The sequence below is a fragment of the Mirounga angustirostris genome, unplaced genomic scaffold (assembly GCF_029215605.1).
Source record: "Mirounga angustirostris isolate CCGP_5_RB_7025 unplaced genomic scaffold, mMirAng1.0.hap1 SCAF_14, whole genome shotgun sequence".
Lineage (NCBI taxonomy): Eukaryota > Metazoa > Chordata > Mammalia > Carnivora > Phocidae > Mirounga > Mirounga angustirostris.
Genome location: NW_026991722.1, coordinates 16,035,853 through 16,061,736, shown reverse-complemented (window position 1 = coordinate 16,061,736; position 25,884 = coordinate 16,035,853). Strand labels below are relative to the sequence as shown.

At 44.5% G+C, this 25,884-nt stretch overlaps 1 protein-coding gene and 1 pseudogene across 1 annotated transcript in view; one reads left to right on the top strand and one right to left on the bottom strand.

Moving 5' to 3' along the window:
- The window catches only part of CCBE1 (collagen and calcium binding EGF domains 1), a 224,196-nt gene that overhangs the window by 53,652 nt on the left and 144,660 nt on the right, over window positions 1-25,884 (bottom strand). The window lies entirely within an intron of this gene.
- Window positions 15,469-16,599, top strand: LOC135362600 (glyceraldehyde-3-phosphate dehydrogenase-like; annotated as a pseudogene).

Genomic DNA, 25,884 nt, shown 5'->3' with positions numbered 1-25,884 from the left:
AAGAAAAGAGTCCTATGTTTTCATCCTCTGAAATGGGCAACTTAAGAACATGAATTCCAAAGACAATAAATCTCCCCCAACCCCATTAATATCCCAAGGGAGGAATAGGCTGTGTAGTTGGTTATCTCCTGCTTTCAATTACGGAGCCTTCAGCCAGATTCCTTTACGTGCCTCTGAGGCCCAAGCTTTGTAAATGGCACACTTTCAATTATTTATCTAAACAAAGGTGAGCCAGAGGGCAGCGCTAAACACTCCTCTGGTGAACTTGAGCCCAACTCTGCGTCCTTGGAATTCTCAAGCTTACAGGACTTGGCTTTGTTGCTCCAATTTCCTTATCAAAATAAGTAAATAAATAAATAAATAAAAAGAAAAAAAAAGGAAAAGAAGAAAAAATGGAAAAAAGGCACATTAGATACAAGGCCATAAATTCCATTTCAGAAGCGAGAGGCGGGCCAGAGGGGACTGCAAGGACCCATGCTTTGCGGCCGGCAGCTCTTCTGTTGCAAGGCTGCTCAAATCCGGCAGTCATAACTCACGGGCAAGGAGGTGGACCGCCGACTCCCTTCCAGTCTTGTGCCGTCTCTCCTGTCAGAGGACGCATTGCATTCTAGGTCACCGAGGAGCAATAAATCCTCTTAAAAAGGAACAGAGACCGACCAACAGCGATCTGCAGATATAAGTAGAGGAAAAGCCCCCTCTTGCTTGTGAAGACAGGCTCCTGGCTCGTTGTCAGCCAGACAAGTGTTCTGACCTGTTCTCTGCGGGGCTGGGGTCGTGCCTGAGGTCCCAGAGGACCACCCGGTCTGCGGTGCTGTGGGTACACGGGCGGCCGTGGAGTAGTGAGAACTACCCCTGTGGGGATCAAGCACCCCTTCGCGTGCCATCGAAGGTCTGCTGCAGAGCAGGAGGAATTTGGGACACTCCGGCCAGCTGGAGGGCAGGATTTCTAGGTGTCAGGCCCGCCCCAGTAAGCGCCGATAACATTTACTGGGTGCCCCATGGTCTTCCAAGCACTCCGCACCACACAGCACCACGGAGAGGCGTTATCCTGCCACACAGACGTCCGGACAGGTGAGCCAACTTGCTCTGGCCACACAAGTGATGGGGCTGGAATCGGTACCAAGATCCGCCTGATGCACAAGTCTGGGTTCCTAATCACGCCGTTATATAATCTTCCCTCATCCCAGGACGGATACTTGAAAATGTTTCTGGAATCCACCTCTCCTCTCCATCTCTGCTGCCAACTACCTTAGTTCAGACCTAAAAACCTCTCAATACTACTATTTTTTTTTATAGCTTAATAATTCTTCCTGCCTCCAATCTTTCCCACATCCCATTGAGTGCAAATATTTTAAAGCATATCTATTTTACGACCCTGTGTAAGAACGTTCCTTGGCTCCCAGTGCCTAGGACTCCAGTCCAATCCTTTGTGAAGCGTGAGTGGCCTCGCCTTACCTTGTCTATCATTCCCCACTGGGATCCGGCTATATCAAATGTCCAGCCCACAAGATCCCTCTGTAAAACATTCTCTATCTCCTTCAGCTCTCACTTGTTCAAATGTTTGTCCTTCCCCCCACAAGCGTGAGCTCCTACGAGGCAAGAGGCTTGTTTGTTCATCTTTGTAATTTCCCCAGGATGTGGCAGAAGGGAAATGCCAATAAATATTACAAAGCTGATTCACTGATTGAATGAACAGACTCTCAAATTTGGGAGGGGGGGAGGAAAGCAAAGATCACGGAATCTCAGTATAATCAATCTCAACAATCCCTATGTTATCGTGTTATCGATTTTACTCATTTCTGGAATAACCACAAGACATTAAAAAATTAAATTCTAACTAAAAATATGCTTCCTTGACATTTTAGTCTAGACTTATTCCATTCAAAAGTATTTTCCTCAGTAATGGCTCTTATTAGTATCTGATCCTAGAATGTCTACCTTTTTCTTTCTTAGTCAAAGTGCAATTTTCTTGATTAATCAAACATTCTCATTGACCAACTGGAGCCACAAAGCCAAGTCCTGTAAGCTTGAGAATTCCAAGGACTACTATTTTCTCTTGTTTGGGTAAAGAGCCAGCACCTGATTCAGTTGATGGGCATATTAAATGGAGTCTTGGACATCTTCCTGCCCTCCCCATGAGAACCAGAAGTTAATGTGGGTAGAGGTTAACATCGAGGTTTATCTCAATTTCCTCTTCTTCGACACCATCCCTGGCTCTCTGCACCAAGCAAGAAGGGACTTCCTCTCCCCCTGAACTTCCACAGTACCTGCTGTGTGTGTCACTCGGACCCTGCCAAGATCACACGTAACAAATCCTAGTGGAAAGGGTGCTGTGCTGGGAACATCATCCCTGCTAAAATTCAAGTGCATCATGGGGCACTGGTTGGTGAATTCACCTCTCTGGACCTTTGTTTACTCATTGAAAAATGAGGGACTCACACGAGTTGGGTTACATGGCCTCTTTCCAGCTTCTTCCCAGCTCTACAACTCTATGAAAAATGCCAGATATCGGGCGCCTGGGTGGCTCAGTTGCTTAAGCGACTGCCTTCGGCTCAGATCATGATCCTGGAGGCCCGGGATCGAGTCCCGCATCGGGCTCCCTGCTCAGCAGGGGGTCTGCTTCTCCCTCTGCCCTCTTCCCTCTCGTGCTCTCTGTCTCTCATTCTCTCTCTCTCAAATAAATAAATAAAATCTTTAAAAAAAAAAATGCCAGATATCTTGATATTATTTGAAAGCTCCCTTGTGGGGTGGAAGGAGAAGTACAAGAGCACAGATCTCTGGGTCACATTCAAACTATTAAGAGTTGAAAGCAATGATTTGGATGTCATATTCCTCTTCATTTTCCAAAGGGCCACATGATGGCATCCTCAAACTCAACACAAAACCAGGAGATGGCCCAGTAGGGTGAGAGTGACCGTCACTCGGCCTGATGCAGTAGGTTGGATTAACTATGACGGGACACGTTCATCTTGTTGAAGACGGGTGATCACAATTATACACAAACTCAGAACCATGCACACAGGAAAAACAACTTAAACATTCCTCTCAGTCAGGATCAACCAGTGTGAATTCAAAACATAATGCTTTAGACGAGCCAAATGTACATCCACCCAAATGTGAGAAATAGATGTGCAAATGGATTCCTCTAAGGATGAGCTTGAAGTTGTAAGTGACTTGGCCAGAGAAAGGGAGACTTGGAGAACCAGCATTTTCTTACTAAGTATACTATTTCATATCTTTAAAAGTAATTTATAAAGACATATTAAAATGAGAACAAAATAACAGTCATTAAAGGGGAAAGATAAATATAGCAGAAATTTAGGCTAAAGAGAGCTTCTACAGTTGAACATTATGTTTAGGGCTAACTTTCCTGGCAGCTGAGCCCAAAAAGGGAGCGATGATAAGTTAGTTCTAATATGTATAGGTTTGTACAAAAGGTAAGAAATTTACCAAAGGGATGATCATCACGCAGAGTCCCAAGTGGAAACAGAAGGTGCATTAAAATTAGGATAATCCAAGGAGGGGCTGTTTACAAAGAGAATAAGGTACAAATATGTGGGCAGGGTGTAGGGAAACTACAAAGGTAAGTGCAGGAACTCAGGGATGACCACACAGGAGCTGTTGCCACCTGAGGAGGATTGAACACTGCCCTCCACCCAGGAACCTCAGAACATGATCTTATTTGGGAATAAAGTCTATTACAGATGTAAGGAAGGTAAGGATGGAGAGATCATACTGGATTGGGGTGGGTCCTCAATCCAATGTAAGAGACAGAAAAGCAGAAAAGGATACAGAGAAAAAGAAGGTGGCCATTTAAAGGTGGAGGCAGAGATTGGAGTGATGTGTTCGTAAAGGAACACCGGGGATTGTTGGCAACCGCCAGAAGCTATCAGAAGAGCGCGGGCTATTTTCTCCTTAAGAAGCCGCAGAAGGAGCCAATCTTGATGACGCCTTGATTTCAGACTTCTGGCTCCCTGAACTGTAGGAGAATACATTTCTATGGTGTTAACCCACCCAGGTTGTGGTAATTTGTCACGGCAGCCCCAGGAGACAAATACAGTACCGCAATTCCCAAAGGGATGAAAAGAGGGCGAGAAACTGAGTGCAGGGGGAGAGTGTGTGCTCAGTGGGTCCCTGGGTGGAGCAGTGACCTTCAGTGGCAGGAGAGCATCAGGCTGAGGCAGCCTTGCAAGAAGGGAGCCAGAGGAATAAACCTCTTTCCTCCATCCCTCCCATCTCCCCCTGGGGTCTCCCACTGGTTATACCCAACAGGGAGCCAGAGGAGGTGGTAGCCCCGAAGATATGGGCCACATAGGCCAGCCCCCTGGCACAGAGCAGGAGGTCATAGGGTGGACAGTGTATCTGAAGGGGTGGACAAAAGCCACCAGCAGGAGATGCAACCTCCCAGTGATCACATTTGGGATGAAAAAGCTGGAAAGTATCAACCTAAGTCTTTCCTTCTGAAATGGCACTATCACTCTCCCCAGAAATGAGAGATGTGCGTCCCTCTTCTCCTGTACTGGGTCCTCTTTAGCTGAGGTTTCTCTAACTCAAGCTCTTTGGCCCCTTTGTTCTTTTCTTCTGTCTCCATCCTCAGCCTTCATCGTGGCTTTCACTGCAACAGGGATCCCCACATCTGCACCATTAGCACAACCTCTCACCCCAGCTCCAGCCCCACTTACCAATGGTCCTGGGAAACCTTCACCCAGATAGCTCACCAACTGTTCAGAGTCAAAAACATCTGAAAATCAACCGTATCATCTTCTGTCCAAAACCAACATCTCCTTTGGAATTCCTCATCTCATTTCTCTAACCCATCCAGGCTTATACTCTCCAATTCATTTCCTTCACCCAAACATCAAGGCCTATTGGTTTTAACAAAGACTTTGTGCTTCCATCCACCCTTTACATTTCAACAACGACTACCACTTGTGTCGAAGCCACACCCGTCTACCCTGGGTGATGGCTAACAAGCTCTGAGCCAGCTTGCACAACTCCAGGTTCCCAGGTCTTCCGAGTTTGCCATGGCCAGGGCAATCCCACCTTCCTCCTGCCATGCCCATGTTCAAATTCTCAATGACCCTTTCTGTGGCAGGCCCTCACCCGTCAGATCCATGATCCCCCCTCCCCCACTGGCTGCTGAGGATCTTCATGTTCCAGGTCCATTCTCCTCTTTCAACCTTAGTCCGCACCATCTGTCAGAGGAGAACCTTGCTGTGGCCAGGCTGCTTCCTTTGCTGTCCTACCCTCATGCTGTGCTTATGCCTGTCCCTTTATCACCTGATGAGAACAATCACTTATGCTCTGTATACCAATCCGCCATGAATCCAAATGAACTGAAAGCATTTGTCAAAAATCTTACAGATCTTATACGCAGTCAATATTTTCTTGGTGATCAGTAGGAAGTATATACTCGACCATAACCTTTTGTATCTGTCCCTATATCCTTATTTTCCAGATTAACCTACAAGCCACATATGATGGTAGTTCGCGCTTCTCTCGGTCAAGGAAGATATTACAGCACAGTAATTATAGAGCTTGAGCTTGGGGTCAGACGTGAATTACAGTTCAAGTCCATCCATTACTATTTGTGTGACCTTGGACAAGTTGCCTACTTCCTCTTTGTGTCTCAGTTTTCTCATCTGTTAAATGGCAATTTGAAACTTGCCTCAGAGTCACTATGGAGGTAAGAAGAGCTAGCTAGTTTATATGAAGCACTTAGCACTTAGTACAGGCATAAAATTAGGCTCTTAACAATATCAACGGTGAACAGCACAGTCATGCAACTTCTACTCAAGGCCAGTTAACGGTCATTTCTGCGGCCCAGACATGGGCAGTTGATTGCTGGGTCACATCACATGATCCCCATTCTCATGATCCTGGTCTCTTAAAGCCAGCAATTTTGCTCAGCCATGCTAGGTCTAAGAAAAAGCAAAAATAAACTTCCAGACCACAGTTTTTCCAAACAACCAAATCTATAATCAGTGCTTCTGTGGATCCCAAACGGTCTTGTATCCTCAGTGGACTCTGTGAGAAACTTATCTATGTAAAGATGCAAACATGAAAGAAAAATTACATGCACATTGCAGTAGCTGCAATGGATAGTAATCTAGTATGATTGAGAATTTTAATGATCCTATCTATAAATTATTTGCTATCATTTAATATATACAGGAAAATTCAGCAATTTTATTTTTATTTTTATTGTACATTCATAGATGCATGGTAACTATCAAGTAAATGCTAACATTCTTGTTTTGAATGTAATTAATACAAAGGGATAAAAAAGGAAAAACAAAGAATTTGGTCCTTAACCAAACCCATCATGGACATATACTGAAACCAGGCGATTTTGGACACATTTGGAATTTAGCACATTTCTTAAGTTTGCAGAAGCACATTACACAAAAGAGGAACTTCAGTGCCCAGTGGAAACCAGCCAGATTCAAACAGGCGGGGATTAGGAAAAAAATTTTTCATGTACACTTTCTAACGACCTTTCGGAAACCCAGATGGTTCCTTTGCTCTGAATGTATTCTTAGATAGGACTGATTTATTGAATGTCATTGTTCATGAGCTGGGCAAGAAAAGAAATAATTGTTTAAGTGACCCAACTTTTTTTCCAAGCAGTGGAATGGTGATTTTCTCAAGGGGCAGGTCGGGGAAGGGAGTCACTGTGTGAACCATGTTGTCCAAGGGTGCTGGGCTGCCAGAGGTGGGAGCCAGCAGGAAAATCCATGAACCCAAACACCAGGCCACCGCGCTGGAGTTGATGCTGTGAAATGTGAGCCTCTGTCACCATGGACTTCTTGGACAAGAAAGACAGAAACACCTGGGGAGCGAGGGTCCTTATGTTGCAGAGAAACAATCATGTATTGAGTGACTGTTGGGTCTCCCTGCTGGGTGAACGGTAGGGAATGCTGGGGCCATCTGCCATACTCTGTGCATAGTGTGATATACTTATTAGGATTTAATTATATTTTCTCCATCTTTGCTCCAACCCTCGCCGTCTTTAATCTCAAACCTTCACCAACCTCTGCTCTCTGCTTTCTTTCCGTACCACCTATAGGACATTGTTTTCCTAATAACCAAAATGACCTTTAACAAATGTCAACAGCCCCTCTGCTCAAACTCAGCCACTGGCATCCCACTGCACACAGAATAAAAATTCAAATTCCTTGTTCTGGTCCAAAGAGTCCTGTGTGATCAAATCCCTGGCTTCCTCCCCAAATGAAGGTCCTTCCTGGTTCCCTGGGCTGGAGCTACATGGGCCAGCTTCTGCCCCCTCCCTTCATGTCATGGCATGCCCCGTCACTCCTGGTGTTCACTGCAGACCTAGATGACTGGTATTTTGGCACGCTTATATAAAACACAAATATGGGGATTCCTCAAGAACACTGCTTTATTTATTTTTTTAATTTAATTTAATTTATTTTTAAAGATTTTATTTATTTATTTTAGAGACAGAGCACAAGAGGGGGGAGCGGGAGAGGGAGAAGCAGACTCCCTGCTGAGCAGGGAGCCCGATGCGGGACTCGATCCCAGGACTCCAGGATCATGACCCGAGCCGAAGGCAGTTGCTTAACCAACTGAGCCACCCAGGCACCCCAAGAACACTGCTTTACTTATGGACTGGTCATGTACAATTTATATGAAGATATGCTTGCTGTGCAAACCCTGACACAAGACAAGTCCCCAAGATTTCTCCTCCCAAAACCAGATCCCTACCTCCTCTAAGCTTCTGCTGGTTGAAGTTCTGCACCCCCTACTGTTGATGTTACTGTATTTCACTGAATGCAAGACATTATCAATTGTAAGATGCACCATTATTTCACGTAACAAATGGTTTAAGTTGCCAATTAAAATCCAACACAATGTTTTATCACTGAAATTCTTCTATGCTAAGATAGTTCTTTTCATCCTGATAGATTGTCACAGCACATACGTGTAGATATACATAGAGGATCACAAAAGAGATTGGTTAAGATGGTCTTAAGACATCCTCACATATGAAGTCTGACTCTTCAGAACCAGTCTGTTAGCCGGGAGTCACCAATTCCTGTGCTTTTACCCCTAAAACATTCTTTGTGCCATGGGAGCACTGGTGATGCAGCTTTTTAACTACTTATTTTGGGGGGGGGGACTGAGGAAGAGGATCTCAAACAGACTCCCCACTGAGTATGGAGACCAACAGGGGGCTCGATCTCATGACCTGAGCCCAAATCAAGAGTCGGATGCCCAACCAAGCCACCCAGGTGCCCTGGTGAGGCAGCATTTTTAAATAAGCACTCTGAGTACCGAGAGCCAACTTTTGACTCCTGCTCCAGGAATGCTGGAGATATCAGATTCACCCCCACCCCACCACCTTTTGGTTCTAAGGAGTTAAAAGTCAACTGTGTACATTAACAACTGCTTTACTATGTCTCCGGGACTTTTTCCCAAGCAGCTAAAACCCGTGATGCACGTTGTGATGCTGTCATGTTTGCAAATAGAGTGCTCTCAGGATTCCAAAAATATCCCCATGGCTGCCCGGATACAGTGAGTGGAAGATACCCCCCATATCTTAAAAGTTGTGACAGTTGATCATCACCATCATTGTCATGAAAAACGTTATTACATTCTAGTTCTGGGAAGTTGACCTCCTCATAGCTCCTGAAAGGGGTCCCCAGGGCAACACAGTTTAGAACCCCTTGCTGCATCAGTGGATACTGGCTTTGCGGAGTGGCCATAAACTGGGCTGGGCCAATCAGATTTGGGCAGGAGTTTCAACTCAGAGACAAGAGATCCAGGTTAGCTGTGGGGAGCAGAGCAGAGCATCCATGGACTCTAACTTTGGGATAGCCCTTTGGTGGGCGGGGGGCTGTGTACATTGAACAAGCACAAGACGGTCAAATGGAAGAGGCAAAATGAGTGGATTCAAACCATAATGAGAGCGAACGGACATTTAATGAGACAGAGAAACTAACATTAACCTCTGACTTTCTAATCTTGATCACGCAAGGCTCATGCATACTTCATTCTGTCCTTAGGTTTGGTGGTTCCTCTGTAGCCTTATAATTTATTCCCATTTTCCCCGAGGTAGATTTCTGCTTCTGGCAGCCAGAGGAGCTGTGGCTGTAAGAGCTGGAAACTCCCCTGCCCTGAAATCATCCATCACAGAGATGGGACTAAAGAACACGCGGGGATGGTGATGTCCCCTCTAAGACAGGCAGAGTGGGTGTCCTTGTGTGATTCTGGCAGCCCAGGGCAGGAAAGAGCCCGCCACTCCTCAGCCCATATGGGGATCCCCTTTCCCAGAGTCCTACTGCTAGGGACAGCATCCTTTCTGCTGGATGAGATATGGGTGCTCTGTGGATGAAGAAAAATATCAGTATTATCAAGAGAGGTGCTTGAAGAACAGGCTCCCTGGTAAGCAGCAATGGTCCACAGGCCTCACTGGAGGGGTGAAGGAGCGAGAACACAAGCACTCATCTCCTCTCCATCACCTGCTCTGGGTCCCAGCCTCCTCCCAGCCCAGCAGGGCAGACAGCAGGGCTCTGCTCTTCCAAGCTGAAGCCAGGGCACCCCCTGATGACAGAAGACTTGGCGGTGGGGGGAAAGGAGACTTCTTTGGAGAGTAAGTCATTTTCTTGAAGCAGAGGTTGAGGTTTTTCCGTTGAAGAGAACTAAAGAGTGACATGGGTATACGTAGCAGGGAGAATATGAAGGGACGCTGTTCAGTCAGGAGGGAAAGAAAAATGAAGATAATGAAGCACCTTTCCTGTCTGGCTCTTGGCCGAAGTTCAGCTATATTCTTCCTTCTGAGGCATGCTTTCTAGGACTGCCGAGCCTCAGCATCAGTCAACAATGCCTGACACCCCAGTCAGGTACGTGGAGTCTGGTGGCAGGTGGTGGGACAGGTGGCCAGTGTGCCACTCCATCAGGACGTGAGGGGGGTGGTTTCCGGGTAGGCTGAGCACTGAGCCAGTGGAAGCTTCTGGTGGCAGAAGCAAGCCTGTGAATCTGGAGGTGGCTGACAAGAGAGCCCTGGCTACCCTACATGATAGCAAAGGCTACACTTTAAAGGGAATAAAAGGGGGGAGGGCCAGGCAACACCTACGTGCAGGAGCCTCATCTCAAACCCTGAGTTACGGGTAAGGAAACGGCTCCGACCTGAAATCCAGACCCAGGTCCGACTGGCTCCAACCATGCTTCTGCCAGCCACAGCGTCTCAGGAAGCGAGGAGGGGGCAGACCCCTCCTGCTCTGGGGCAGCCCGTGCACCACGCTCGGCCCACCGTGGGCTGGCAGCAGAAGGCACGACGAACTCGAATGGCCCCGCTGACCTCCATGGGATGGCCACAGCTTGGAGCTCTGGGACACCAGAAAGCATCCCAAGAACAGCAGTATGACCACCGCCTGGCATGGGGCCATCACTACGTTATCCTCTCAAAGAACTTTCACACCCCTGCCACACCACTTGCTTATCCCAGATTTGTAAGATCAATAAGGGAGCACTTCTGCACCTTGCACAGCATCTAGCAGACTGCTGCGAGGTAGTACAGTATCCAGTGGCACTTAATTAGTGATTACCATGCCCGGACTTTGGGGGGAGCTCCCCTTGCTTGGCTCCTCCATGGACACATGGCCCTCCCACGAAGTTGACTTGAGAGCAGTGCTCTCACAGATTGGATCTGGTACTTTGTTTTCCTGAAGCGCAGCCTTCAGTGCAGCCACGACCAGCGACCTGAAGGGCTAGTCTAACTTGGAAAGCCACGGGTGACATTTTCAGCTGGCTCAGACCCTGAGGTTGAAGCCCTGTGCATGTAAGGGTAGCTTCTGGCTGGGGCTTTGTTTGCTATGGAATACAGACTTCCCTTGGGGAATTCAGGCATGTTTTCTTTCCTTTTTTCCCCCCCTTTAAAAAAAAAAAAAGCTGCAGCCCTAATCTAAGTGGCATCTGTTGACTTTAAAGAACACACACTTAATCCTTACCCCAGAGCACCCTTACCACAACACAGAATGCCTCTTGGTTTTCAATCATTGAAACACAAGGGAAAAGCCATCTATTTTAGTAGATATATTTTAAGTTGTTTTGGCCACAGCTCTCTAGGCTGTTTAGTGGCTGTTGATAAATTTCTATAATTTCAATTTCTGACCCTCCTGATCCTAGCTCAAGGGTACTTCTGGATAACACCTGGAATTACAATAACCAGGGGGCCAGGCTCACATACACATGGTTTTACTTTAGTGTTTGCAAAGCTGAGAAGCAGGAAGTTCTGATATGTATGCATGTCATAGTTTTCTCCAAAGAGGATATAAAGTAAAGTGATACATGAACAAGGGCAAAACGTGGTGGTGATGGGGTGGGAGGCTCAAGGAAAAGAAGGGCGGGAAGATGAAGCCAAATCACAATGGGGCCCCAAGGAAAAGATGCACAACCATGGCAACCTGTCTACTGGCCTCCATGAGCCACGTTTGTTTCTCAAGTTTTCGAGCTGGTATTGTAGTCATGCGAATGACAGCTATGTTTTAGTTAAAGACCAATTATTCGGGAATCGAGATAATAGATCTTAGTTAACAGATCTGAGCTGCAATTTGTCCATAAATGGTATCACTTCCAAAACTGGGCTGTTAAGATTCTCCTCCACCCATGTCTTTTGAGATCTTCTCCGAGCTACTGTGTTCCGAGTTTCTGAGCCTAGAAACTCAGAGTGTCTGATTCTCTGAGCAGTAGTTCATTTGGACTGTCAACACAGACCCTCCGGAAAGCCTCTCTTGGACACAATTTCAGGTTAGAAGGCCAAGGTAACCTTTGAGTTTGATGAAAACTAATTAAATACTAGGAAAAATGATCCTCTGGGAAAATATTACCTTCACAATTGTGCTGGCTCTATGCTGCTCCTCTCTAGGCCTTGAAAAATCCGCTCTGGAGGGAGGCAGGAATAAAGAAGCTGAGGTGTCAGGCTTTCGGAGTTCAAATCCTGCCTCTGCCACTTTCCAGCTGTGCCTTGGACATGCTAATATCTCTGAGCCTCAGTTTCCTCATCTGCAAAATGGGCACAATAGGAAGCTCTACTTGATAGGTTTGAGGGGAGACTGAGGAGACTGTGCAAGTCCTGCTCAAGCATGGTGCTTGCCTTACCTTGGTGCTCAAGAAACATTTATTTTTTCTTCTAATTTACTTTGCAGAGCACCCTTGCTCTTATAAATGGAAGCCACGTTGCTAAGGAAAGGGAACAGGGACAAAATTTTTCTTCAGAAAGACGTCTACTTTTTCTCTCTTTGGCTAGGAATGCAAATATCTACAACTCTTCATTAAGGCTGAGGGGATAAGAGTGAGCCAATGAAAATGAGAAGGGCCAGCAAACATGTCAAGTGGCCGATAGGAGCTGTCAGTATTTGCTGTTGCAACAGTACCCTGTCGATGGATGGGAGTCATTAACATTCCACTGATAGAGGATAAAAACGATCTGTACTCAAAAGGAAAGTGGGGGAGGGGGGTCGCCAAGGTTTATCTTTGTTTAACTCTCCTGTTACGACTCATCTTCACGGTCTGTTTCCCTTCGTAGGAGATGATTTGGCTCATTACCACAGACGTTCCTGGCTTGCTAACCGAATTTTCACTTAATTGGTTTCCATGTTGTGACCTGGCTCTTGAGACTCCAGAGGCTTTGGAGTCCAGTCCACAGTCCTCTTGGGCAAGGTCATAGTGAAACGTAGCAGGGGCATGGAGCAACCTGCAAGGTGGTTGCCAGATTTTTCACAGCAAACACAGAGAACGTATGGGTAAGTGTTGGCAATGCTGTCCATACTGCTCTGCCAAGAAGAGTCCAAAGTTTGGATCCAAACTCAACTTTTTCACTTGGGTCTTCCTTAGAAAGCACTGTGTGACCTCCCCCTCCCCCCCAACCAGTATCTCACATTCAGGTCATCTTGAAATAAACCAAATATCAATTAAGCTTTTTAGTGCCAGCCAGCTCGCCTTGACCACCACTGTTTCCCTGGCACTTTTGCCCATAACACAAACTGTATGTAAGACAGAAGAGTCTAAACCAAGAATGCACATTTTTCTCATGGCAGATAAGACATTGGAGAGGAGCTTCTGGTACTACACAAGTCCTTGGACATCTATGCTTCTATTTCCTTGTCTTTGCAAAAATGGGAGTAGGTGAGATTGCCTGGGCCCTTCTGAGCACAGGATGTGGAGAACAGGGCATCCAACTAAACTATCACTACAAACAATTCATTGATTCACTCATAAACAAGTCATTCTTTTACATTGTTGCTAATTGTAAGGAATCCCGGGTATTTGACATTCTTGGATCATTCAATTTGGCTTCATTAGGGGCAGGGTTTCCTTCTCTTGGGGTAAGAACAACTTTCACCTGTTTTGTGTTCAGAAGGGTAAGCATTCGTCATGACTCTTTGGGCTCTGCTTCCGGTAAAAAGTCTTCTACTCACGTATAAAGAATATAGTGCCATAGAGGCATTATGTATAATCTATATACACCTTAAACCAAAGCTCACTGCCTCCTCTATAATGTACATCATTGTCTTATTTTTGACTTGTCAAATATCACTGGACCCCAGAGCCCCTGGTTGTACGGAAGCCCCATTTTAAGACTGAGTATGTGTGCACCAGTTAGGTGAAAGCATCTGATAATTTTTGTTCCTTTCTTCCTAGAGTCATTTACACTGCACTTAACACCAATGCTCCTAACAGCAGGCTTGCAAAGAAGTGGGCTTTCTTTCTTCTGAGCCATTAGCAGTTGGGCTGGCAGGGGGTTAGAGCCACAGTCACTGAAAGGCCTATGTCTTGACTTTGCAAGACAGACCCATTTTCTTGACCACACAACATACTTGGTCAGGGAGGTGGGGGAGTGTCAAAGATTAAAAAAAGACGTGTCACAGGATCAGACTGTCCAAGGTTGTGGGGTTGGCAGGGGAATGCTGCCTCCCACAACACTGTCCATGGTTCTGAACTAGGCAGGGCACTTCTCTGGGGAAGGTGGGACAGAAGGAACTGCATCCTTGGTGCTAGGCCTGTGATCAGCATCATGAGACGGGAGATGTTGTTCTGTTGGTTTTAACATAAAATGGGAGGTTCAAAAAAGCCCCAGGACCTCCTGGTGGTTCCCAACATTTTTCTGAGGATACAACTCTAAAAAACACAAATTCCTCAATGGTAATGATAAGCTTCCCCTTCAGGGGGCTTCTCAGGATCTTGGATGGGAGTCAGTATGCAGTAATAGTAATAATATCAAACACATTTAGCACTTACTCTGTTCCAGTCACTGTTCTAGTCAAACTCTCTCACACACATGTGCATATACATATGTTTCTATCAAGAACTTAAAGAGTCTTGATAAGAATAATTCCTTCTTGGAAAATCAGATTTCAAAAGTATCACAGATATATTTAAAAAGTTCCTTTCTTCAGAATCATTACCATTTCTTTGGTGGATATCTTCCAAAGTTTGTTTGCATGACTTAAGTGTTTAATTTGAATATGTTTGTATGTCATAAAGCCTGAAACCATAAAACTCCTAGAAGAGAATACAGGCAGTAATTTCTTTAACATCAGTGGTGCGATACTTGTTTAGATAGGTCTTCTAAGGCAAAGGAAACCAAAGCAAAAATACATTATTGGGACTACATCAAAATAAAATGTTTCTGCACAGTGAAGGAAACTATCAACAAAACAAAAAGGCAACCTACCGAATGGGAGAAAATATTTGCAAATGATATATCCAATAAGGGGTTAATACCCAAAATATATACAGAACTTATTACAACTCAACACCCAAAAAACCAATAATCTGATTAAAATGAGCGGAGGCTAGACAGACATTTTTCCAAAGACATACAGACACAGGGAAAGATGCTTATCACCACCAATTACCAGAGAAGTGCAAATCAAAACCACAATGAGATATTGACCTTACACCTGTCAAAATGCCTAGAATCAAAAAGACAAGACATAACAAGTGCTGCTAAGAATGTGGAGAAAAAGGAACCCTCATAATGTAATTTGGAACAGCTGTGGAAAACGGTACAGAAATTCCTCACAAAAATTAAAAATAGAAATACTGTATCATCCAATAATTTCACTACTGAGCATTTACCCAAAGAAAATGAAAATACTACAAAAAGATACATGCAACCCTATGTTCATTGCAACATTATTTACAATAGCTAAGATATGGAAGTGAGTGTTCATTGATAGATGAATGGGTAAAGAAGATGTAGTACACACGACCACACTGGAATATCATGCAGCCATAAAAACGCATGAGCGTTTGCCATTTACAACAACATGGATAAACTTAGAGGACATTATGCTAAGTGAAATAAGACAAAAACATACATTTCGCTTATACGTGGAAGCTAAAATTCATACGTGGATGAATAAACAGCAGAATCAGATCTATAAATACAGAGAATAAACTGATGACTGCCAGAGGGGAGAAGGGTGGGGGATGGTCAAGATGGGTGAAGAGGAATGGGAGATACAGACTTACAGTTATGGAATGAGTAAGTCACAGGAGGCTATCTGCTCCTTCCCTTTTGACAAAGAGCTGCATTTCTGGGGCAGTGTCCGCTGCATCCCTGAGACACAAGGGTAAAGGTTGGAGTAAATGGATTTAACCATATTGGGGGCCTAATCACCAGGGCTGCTTTTAACTCTAGCAAAGTGGATACTGTCCTCATCAATGACCCCTTCATTGACCTCAACTACACAGTCTACATGTTCTAGTATGATTCCACTCACAGCAAATTCACCGGCACAATCAAGGTTGAGAACGAGAAACCTGTCATCAATGGAAAGCTCATCTCCATCTTCTAGGAGCGAGATCCTACCAACATCAAATGGGGTGATGCTGGTGCTGAGTATCTTGTGGAGTCCATCGGAGTCTTCACCACCATGGAGAAGGCTGGAGCTCACTCGAAGGGTAGGGCCAAGAGGGTCACCATCTCTGCCCCTCCTGCTGATAGCCCCATGTTTGTGATGGGCATGGACTATGAGAAGTACCACAACTCCCTCAAGATTATCAGCAATGTCTCCTGCATCACCAACTGCTTGGTCCCTCTGGCCAAGGTCATCTGTGACAACTTTGGCATGGTGGAGGGACTGGGGACCACAGTCCATGACATCACTGCCACCCAAAAGACTGTGGATGCCCCCACTGGGAAGCTGTATTGTGATGGCCAAGGGGCTGCTCAGAACATCATCCCTGCTTCTACTGGTGCCGCCAAGGCTGTAGGCAAGGTCACCGCTGAGCTGAATGGGAAGCTCACTGGCAGGGCCTTCCATGTTCCCACCCCCAATGTGTCCGTTGTGGATCTGACCTGCCGCCTGGAGAAAGCTGCCAAATACAACATCATCAAGAGGATGGTAGAGCAGGCATTGGAGGTCCCCTCAAGGGCATGCTGGGCTCCACTGAGGACCAGGTTGTCTCCTGCAACTTCAACAGTGACACCCACTCTTCCACCTTCAATGCTGGGGTTGGCATTGCCCCAGTGACCACTGTGTCAAGCTCGTTTCCTGGTAGGACAACGAATTTTGCTATAGCAGCCAGATGGTGGACCTTCTAATCCATTTGGCCTCCAAAGAGTAAGAGCCCCTGGACCACCAGCTCCAGCGAGAGGAGAGAGGCCCTCAGCTGCTGGGAAGTCCTCACCCCAACTCATCCCCCAACACACTGAGAATCTCCCGACCTCTACAGTTTCCATCCCAGACCCCCTGAAGAAGGGGAAGGGCTTGGGGAGCCCAACTTTGTCACACACCATCAATAAAGTATACTCTACCCAGCCAAAAAGAAAAAAAAAAGTCACAGGAATAAAATGAATATGTTTGAATGTGTGTGTATGTCATGAAACCTGAAACCACAGAATTCCTGGAAGAGAACATAGGCAGTAATCTCTTTGACACTGGCTGTAGCATCGTTTTTCTAGATAGGTCTCCTAAGGCAAGGGAAACCGAAGCAAAACCACACAGGGACATACAACACAGGGAGTATAGTCAATGGTATGGTAATAACGTTGCACAGGGACAGAAGCTACACTCAGGGTGAGCATAGCACGAGGTATAGAGTTGTGGAGTTACTATGCTGTACATCTACAATTAATGTCACATTTTGTGTCAATTATACTAAAAAAAATGTATGTCACACAGGCTGGGAGGAAGAAATGAATAGTACCTTAGCTGCCAGCTAGCCCCATCCCTGCAAACTTACAGATTGGTGGTGGTGGGGGGGGGCGCGGGGAACAAAGCTTGACTCTGATGAGTTGCTGATAGGCTGGGACTCCTGCAGCTGACAAAATCCCCATCTGGGAGTCCCCCTCTATTTATCATCGCTCAGTTCTCAACTAGTAGCAGGCACATTATTCAGTTAGTGCTTACCCACATTTGGTTAGAGGGTCATGATTAAGAAAACAAACCATTCATAACACAACTATAAACAGAACTCTCACTCATCTGCTAATGGCTCTTCCCTGTTTGGCCATCATGTTCACTGCTGCCTTTATTCTTCCCATGTGTGAAACTTGCTTATTTGCCAGTGGCTCGACCGGGATGAGGGGATCGTAACTCTCCCGCAAACAACACAGAAAGCAGTGTTGGTGGCATATGCGTGGTGCGGCCATGAAGTTACAGGGAGACACATGCGGCAGCTACCATCGGGGACCCACACAACCTGCAACAGCCAGCATCTCTAACACTTGGCCTCGGCGCCTTCTCTGTCCACGAGAACCCGTGTGCCGGCTGGCAGGGCCAAAGTGGGGAGGAGGTGGTGGTGCTGGGGAATTAACAGCTCCCTGGGGGCAGCCCTTAACCAAGGACTGGTAGCTCCTGGATCGGGCTCTAACTTTATACTATTCCCAGAGTTCCTGGCAGGATTAAGCCCCGGGGCCCCGGAGCAGGAACTTACTTGAGGCATACCCTCTATTGGCCGCCTTCCCCACCAGTGTCGTCTGGGATCAGCTCCCAAATATACCGCAGATCTATAAATCCTGGTCTCTGGGGCGGCTTCTGGGGGAACCCAAACTAAGACCCATGGCATGCCCACCTGTGTTGTTATAAAACCGTCCTCTGAGCAGGCCAGTGAACCACAAACTAACTCTGATCAGGCAGTTTGCTCTAAAAGCGACTCCTCCCTGGGTCTCTGTCACTGTCCGGCTCTTGGTCCCTCTACCCAGGGCCTCACTGCAGATCAATACCAGCTCGGAGGTCCTCGGACATACTTGAAAAGGAGCACAGGAAGAGGAATGAAGTAAAAGAGATACCATGAAGTTGCAAACTATTCTTATATGAAATATGAGAACGATGGAGTCCTCTGGATGCACAACTGTCTCTGTGAACAGCTCGGAATAAGCTGGAAAATGTATGGCTTCCCAGCATCATTGTTTCAAATTAAAATCAATTTTAAAAATTTAAATTTTTAAAAGTGAAAAAAAACACGCTCTTTTGGTGGTAGAATTGTTAGCATGGTGTGGCAGAGAGAGAAGGGGATCAAAGAAAGTGGACTCAGTACTTTATAAATCAGACCTGGTTTTAACACTCGGCATGAGCTGAGCCATTAAAACAGGAATACTCTATCACCCCTGAGCAACGTTTGCGATGTGTGATTGAGATGGAATCACTTTTAGTTTTATGTAGGCAGTCCTCTGAAGCTTCTGGAGTTCAATAACGCAAAGTTTCAGGCTCATTGAAATGCACGTCAGAAGGGATTCACACACAGGCATATGTACACATACATATACACACATTTTTATCTATCAGTCCATAAATGATTTACTGAGAGTAAATGACATTTACTGCTGTGTGGGAGATATCAGAGGAGGTCCTGGCAGAAGAGATGCTGGGTCTGTCCTCAGCTTACAGTCCAGTGTGGGAGAATGATGGTCAACACACACGCAATGCTGCAAGTGTGAAAGAGGATTTTTTTTTCAAATGGTAACAGAGCAAGAGTGTGAAGAAACAAGTCTTCTCATACGGTGCTGCTGGAAACGTCAATTGGTATAAACTTTCTGGAGGACAACTTAAAAGTCCTTAATATTTGGTTCTCCCTCTGACCCAGAGAACTCAAATATCTAGGAACTTGTTCTAATAAAATGATCACAAATGTACGCACATTCGAGGATGTTCTTCATACTGTCCTAGAAAGGAACGAAAGCATAAGCAGCTAAATATCTAACAACCGGACATTGTTTACATAAGTGATAGAATTCGTATAATGGAGTACCAGGATTTTTAAAATGTAGTTGAAAAACATGAATCGGGAAGAGGTCAATTTAGTAATTAAAAAAAAGACTAAAAAATTACCCTATAATCCTTTTTTAATATCCATAACATTTCCCAGTCTAAATGTTCATTGATGTTTTCTTTGACAGAATTATGGGGATCTTTAAATCTTGGATTATGAGTGTTTCCTGATTCTGTACCAAGAAAATCTCTGTACCAAGAGAATCTCTTACTTGATAAGAGAAAAGGAACAATTACTTAAAGACGAGGCTTTTTAGGTCAGTGAAGAATAGTGAGGGATCAAGGATGAAATTTCCACACATGCATGGATTCCCACACTTCAAATACAGATCAGCCTTGACAAATAGGAGGTCAAGTGAGATGGCTCGTGCTAGCTAATTTGACAGAACAAGAATGCAAGAAGGCTTTTTGCTTAGATATGGTGAAAATTGGCTCTTTAATGCCTGTGGTGCCATAACACAAATTGTAACGGGTGGTGGGGGGAGTCCATAAACTAGCCCTCCTGGGAGCCCCGTTCCCAGAACTCGTGTCGCACAGGCAAGCAAACTCAGAAGGAATCCCCTCAGCCCCGCTTTCAAACATCCACCTTCTCTAAACCCTTCCCAGTGAAGGTGCGCCTTACACTGTGGAGAGTAAAGGCAACAGAGCAGGAAAGAGGAGGACTGCGGGTAGCGCAACACAGCATGGGACCGGAGTAAATGTTACTATCTGACTGGTTATTGCACTTTCCTATGTGGTTTCTGTACCAGCTGGTGTTCATTCAGTTGAATGAAAAATTTAACCTAGATGAGACTAAGGAGCAAGGGAACTTACTGGCTCAGACAATCGGAAAGATTTAAAGGATGGCCTCATTCCAGGGTGTGAGATGTACCATTGGGATCCAACTCTCAGTATTGCAGCTCCTCGGCCTGCTCCATTCTTAGATCTGCTGGGCGCCTCCCTGCAGCTCCAGGCACACATCTTCACAACACCACGTCCAAGAGTCTGAGGTTTCATAGGACGACATCATTGCCATACAAGTCCTAGGACTTCCTCTCTCCCACTGGCCCAGACTGGGTCCCGTGCCTATCCCTGTGCCAAGCAATGTGACTTTGGGGCTAACGCTTTGGCTCACGCCTTAGCCCCAGGCTCTGACCAGCGTGGGAGGTCTATTCCACTTGCTGTACTCAGAGTGAGAAAGAACAATTTCTACAAAACGAGGATGGCATTACTAGAAAGAGGGAGTGGATGCCGTACAGCGGGGAAAAAACCCAAATGTGTTGTTCACTAAATTGATGTGTTTTAGAGGGGAAAAAAATATATATATAGGGTGAAAAAGATGGTCTTTGGTTCTTTCTAAATTGACAGGCATTTGAATCAATCCAAGGATATGTAAAAGATGTATGTTTTTATATTTTTATCACTATTTGGAAATGGTTAAGAACTTGGTAATTTAATCATTTTATGATTATAAATTATGCCCATGTATCTAAATATATAAATCCTAGAAATTACAGAAAGATACAAAGAACAGGATAATCACCCATAATTCTACAACACAATGTCAAGTATTTGGCAACTCTTTCACTTTTTTATATGTATTTGGTAAATCGTTGAGATCATACTGATATGCTATTGTGTATACGGCTTCTCTCACCTCATTTCACAGAATAAGCATTTTATCTCAAACTTTAATTTCTGATGGCTGCAAAATTTTATTTTTATTTTTTTTAAAGATTTTATTTGAGAGAGAGAGAGAATGAGAGACAGAGAGCATGAGAGACAGAGAGCATGAGAGGGAGGAGGGTCAGAGGGAGAAGCAGACTCCCTGCCGAGCAGGGAGCCCGATGTAGGACTCGATCCCAGGACTCCAGGATCATGACCTGAGCCGAAGGCAGTCGCTTAACCAACTGAGCCACCCAGGCGCCCCAAAATTTTGTTATTTTTAAATAGCATTTTACTACCACGTTGTATGCTATATTTAACAGAGCTTTTAATAATGTTTGACCTCATCTTTAAGACTTCCTTAAATTCAGTTACTTGATCTGAGTTTTTGGATTTTTTTTTTTCAAGATTTGATTGAGAGAGAGAGCGCACGAGCATGCAAGTGGGTAGAGGGGCAGAGGGCGAAAATCTCAAACAGACTCCCTCCTGAACAAGGAGCCTGATCCGGGGCTTGATCTCACGACTCATGAGATCATGACCTGAGCTGAAATCAAGAGGTAGATGCTTAACTGACTGAGGCACCCAGGTGCTCCAACTTTTGGATATTTTTAAGGCTCTCTTATCATAGCAGAGTAATTTGAATAATTACAAAAACAGCCTTTTCTCCACATTTCAATTGAAAAGTAACACCTGAATCTGATCAACTTTTAGCTAAAATAGCTTTTTACTAAATATGCAGGATAAATGGCTTCTATAGGAAGGATAAATATCCAGGATAAATTCCTTCTTCAAAGGAAACATGTCCCAAATTATTTAGGAATCGTACCTCTGCCAAACTTTAGATGTTAAATATAAACTTTGGTCCACTAATAAGTTTTGGATTAACCAGAATTCAACACAGGCTATCTTTACCTGCCTGATTGGATAATGAATCAATGACAGTTTTTAAGGGAGAAACGTATGTTTAAACTTTCTCCAAGTAACTTCTTGCAATGGGGACTTTTCAGATAAACGTCAAAACATCCATACAGGGAGGGTCAACATGTTGCAATTTTGCATGCTCCTGCACACAAAGTAGCTGACAAAACCCATAGAAGGAAACAAGGTCGACTCTAAGATTCAGAATAATAATTGATTTTCCCTGACAGGGTAGCATCCACCAGAACCACATGTCTCCAATTTTCCATAATGATTTTCAGTTGAGTTGGATTTGGCTGATTGCCAAAAGGAGCATCCTGCTTACCATCAACTTCTCTAAAAAATGTTGGTTCAAAGCCTAAAGATTCAGACATGCTAAACACAAATACAAATTAATCCAATTTGGCACAATGCCTCTTAACTGTAGCAGTGTACAGAGTTGGGTGTTTTGTTGAAATAATGTTTTAAAGAGTAATAGATTTTTGTTGGTTTTCATCAGTCACAAAAGGACTATAAAGTTATTTTTCTGGAACAGTATCTTCTGAATGCTGAACTTCTCCCGTTACTCAATCCATCTGTCTTCATCTCTCAGCCAGACGTGCAGATTTTATAGTCCAAAGTGGAATCTTTAACCCTCCCTGCCAGCAACATCTAAATCCCATGTGTCAGACTCACATTCAAACGTTGCTCCATAAGAGCTATTTTAAGCAAACAAAAATTTTACTAAGTTGAAAATTAAGAGCCAAATTCCAAAAAGTATTACACACATAAAAATCCCCCAGCTCTGCCTTTCTTACCCATCAGAACTGTGATTTTTTTGGGTTTCATGATTTCAACACAACCTCCGCCCCCCCCCCCCCATACGGATTTCCCTGGCTCTCGGTTATGGTAACAAGAAATGTATTCATGAGTTATGTGGATGAGTCTGAGTGAACACATCCTTCCAGAGTAAAAGTTACTTTGTTTTTTTTCGGGAGGCATTTCCCCCAAAATATACAGATCAGCAGGGAATTTGGGGAATGGCACGAAGCCTTTATAATCAGCAGTGGACCCAAGGGCTTTGCTGTAGTGTCCTCCGGCTTTCTATCCCACACCTGTGGGTGCTGCTATCAGTCAAGGATTTCTTTTCTGTGTTTCCCTCACTCTAGACTCAGGTGAAGACATAGGAGATTTAACAAGGAATCAGATGTCCCCATTGGCCTGTGATCACAGGTCATCATTACCACTTGATCTCGGCATCTTCATTTTTTAATGTGGAGAAAGTGCTACAGGAAATCTGTAGGCTTTGCAGAATAAAAAATTGTTAGAAATTCTATTTTTAAAAGAAATTCATTGGATTAGTGAACACTGAGAAAAGATTTTAAAGTAATGCTTTTCTAAAAAAAATAAAATACTACATGGTGATAACAAAGTTGGAAAATGTAAAGCATGAATAAAAATGTTCCATAATCCTACTTATCATATATAAATACTGAGCATTTTATTGTATAATACATCTATATTAAACATACGTATTACACAAAATAAGGACTGTATGCTATATGCTTTTGTTCTTGGCTTTGAAAGTCTCATTTTCTGTCATTAAAAATTTTGTGAACACAAGATATTTATTGGCTACATTATATTCTAAATCATGGATAAACTATGATTGAACTTTTTTTTTACTGTATATTTGTAGTCTGAAGTTCTATGCTAAGATACATAATCCTTTAACAGATACCTCTTACATGACCCCTGGTTATTTCCTTATCACAAATTCCTAAACAGAACTTCAAGGCTCTTGATTGCCAAATCCCTCTCCAGAAAGTTCTATCAGTGAACACTCCTGTTAACATGAAGTAAAAGTGTCCACCCCTGTTACCCTCATCAGCATTGAGTACTGAGTTTAAAACATCGTTTGCCAGTTGAAGAGGTATATACTGAGATTCATTATGGGGCAGAAATAGTGGTTGGGATCAGAGGGATCAAGACATTCCCAGCTTAGAGACAAGCTTGCACAGAGACGAGGAGTGGGCAGGCTACTTTAGCAGAAAGGCAATGTGCACACTGATAACGTGCAGAATCCTGAAGTCAGACATTCTGGGTTCAAAACCTGGCTTTCTTATTTACCAGCTGGGTGGTCTTCGGTAAGATACTTATTAACCTTTCTGTGTCTCCATTTCTTCAACTGTATAATGGGAATTGTAACAATCTCAAGGGCTGTGAAATTTAAATTAGATAATGCATATATAAGGTGCCTGGCTTAGCTACCACTCTGTTAGTTGTTATAAAACTATAAATTGTAATAATTAGAACATTTTGTAACTAATTAGCACATTAGGGTTGTCAAGGTGCTTTCATGCACATTTACTAAATTTTGTTTTGAAGATCATTGTGATGGTAGTCAGGGCTGGGTAGTGCTAAACCCTTTTTAGAGATGAGAGATGAAGAAAAATCGAAGCTAAAAGAGGTAAAGCGTCCATGGCCCACGATGGGCAGAACCAGGGGAGTCCTGGACCCTGCGTCTCCTGTGCCCGGACTCTGCATGGTGTCATGCTTTCCGTTTGTACAGGACCGCCTTCAGCATCATTGATGTGATCCCAAGATGGGTTAATTTAAATCAAATGCATGTAGAAGTTCAACTTTCTGTGACTACCTGAAGTTTTCCACCTTGGAGTAAGAACAGTCCACCTCCTGTACCAAAACAGTCATTTGATTGCTTACCACGTGCCTTCAGACTGCCCCACTTATAGCCCCAAGAACCCTGGGCCGTGAGATGCCCTTCATACAGGAAGCCAGGCTACTGGCTCTGCAAAAAGTCTGCTGGTTAGACAAATAGTTAAGGGAACACAGGATACGGTGAGCAAAGACTCAACTCCCCAAATCCTGACTGGCTCTGCAGCTTTTGTTTATCTACAGAGTATGTGTGTTCATTATAGGTCTTCCACGGAGCCTCGCCCTCCCTGTTCAGGTCTCCTAGATACACTTTTCAGGGCTCAAACTCCTCTCCTTTTCTAGTGAAGCTATTTGGAAAAGGAAATCCGCTTGGGAGATGATGGATGTCCAAGCGTCAGCATCTGATTTACAAGTTAGTAATAAAGGCAAAGAGAGGTTAAACCAAACTGTCCTGGCCCCTGGATAGAGAATCGACCTCTCAGGTCTCCAACAGAGGCAGGGTCCTTAGCTTCCAACTACTCTATCTAGCTATCTAGACTGCTTCTCGGGCCAAGGGGAGAACTCAGGGTCCTGCAAGTCATGTTGAAGAACCCAGACTTAATGCTGTAGGTCACGGAGAATCACTGTCGTTCTCTGGGGTGGGGAATGCCATGACCAGGTGGGAGTTCCATACGTGCCATCTGTGGAAAGGGAACCAAGCAGTAGGATCTGACGAGGACAAGACTGAAGACTGAGGGACCAGCTAGGAGGGGAGGCTGACACAGAAGCCCAGAGAAGGAAGATAAGGGAAAAGCATCAGGAGATGGATTCAAGAAATAATTACTTAGAAATTTAACCCAGAGGCATGCTGATAGATTGGATGTGGGAGATGAGAAAGAATCAAAGACAATTTCTGTGCTTCTAACCAAGCTGAGGGAGGCCCTACCACTAACACTGGAAACAAAACAGGAGGAGGAAGCAGGTGGGGGCAGAATTTGGAATATTAAGTACATGAGTTCAGCCATCTGAGAACCCAGAGCAGAGGGAAAATTTGGGAGCCCTCAGCCACAGAGGGACTGTCAACGTTGAAATCTTATGTGCCATGAAGGAGCAAAGAGAGAAGAGTGGTGGGCCACAGATGAAACCCTGGGGAACCCCAGTGAGTATACTGGGGGAAATGGTCAGAGAAAAAGGAGAACCAGGGAGACCATGTTTAAGAAAGTTGAAAGGGTAAAGAGCTTAAAATAAAAAAGGCGGTCAAGAGCTTTAAGGAGAAACAAGTGCCTCAGTAAGAGTGGAAAAATGAACACTGCATACAGTAAGAGGACCTTTATCTGAAGAACAATCTCAGAAGAGCAGTGTGGGCAAAAGGCTTAATACCGTGGGCTACTTGAGGTAAAAAGGGTAAAAATGAAACGGAGAGTGAAAATGGATGATTCTTTTA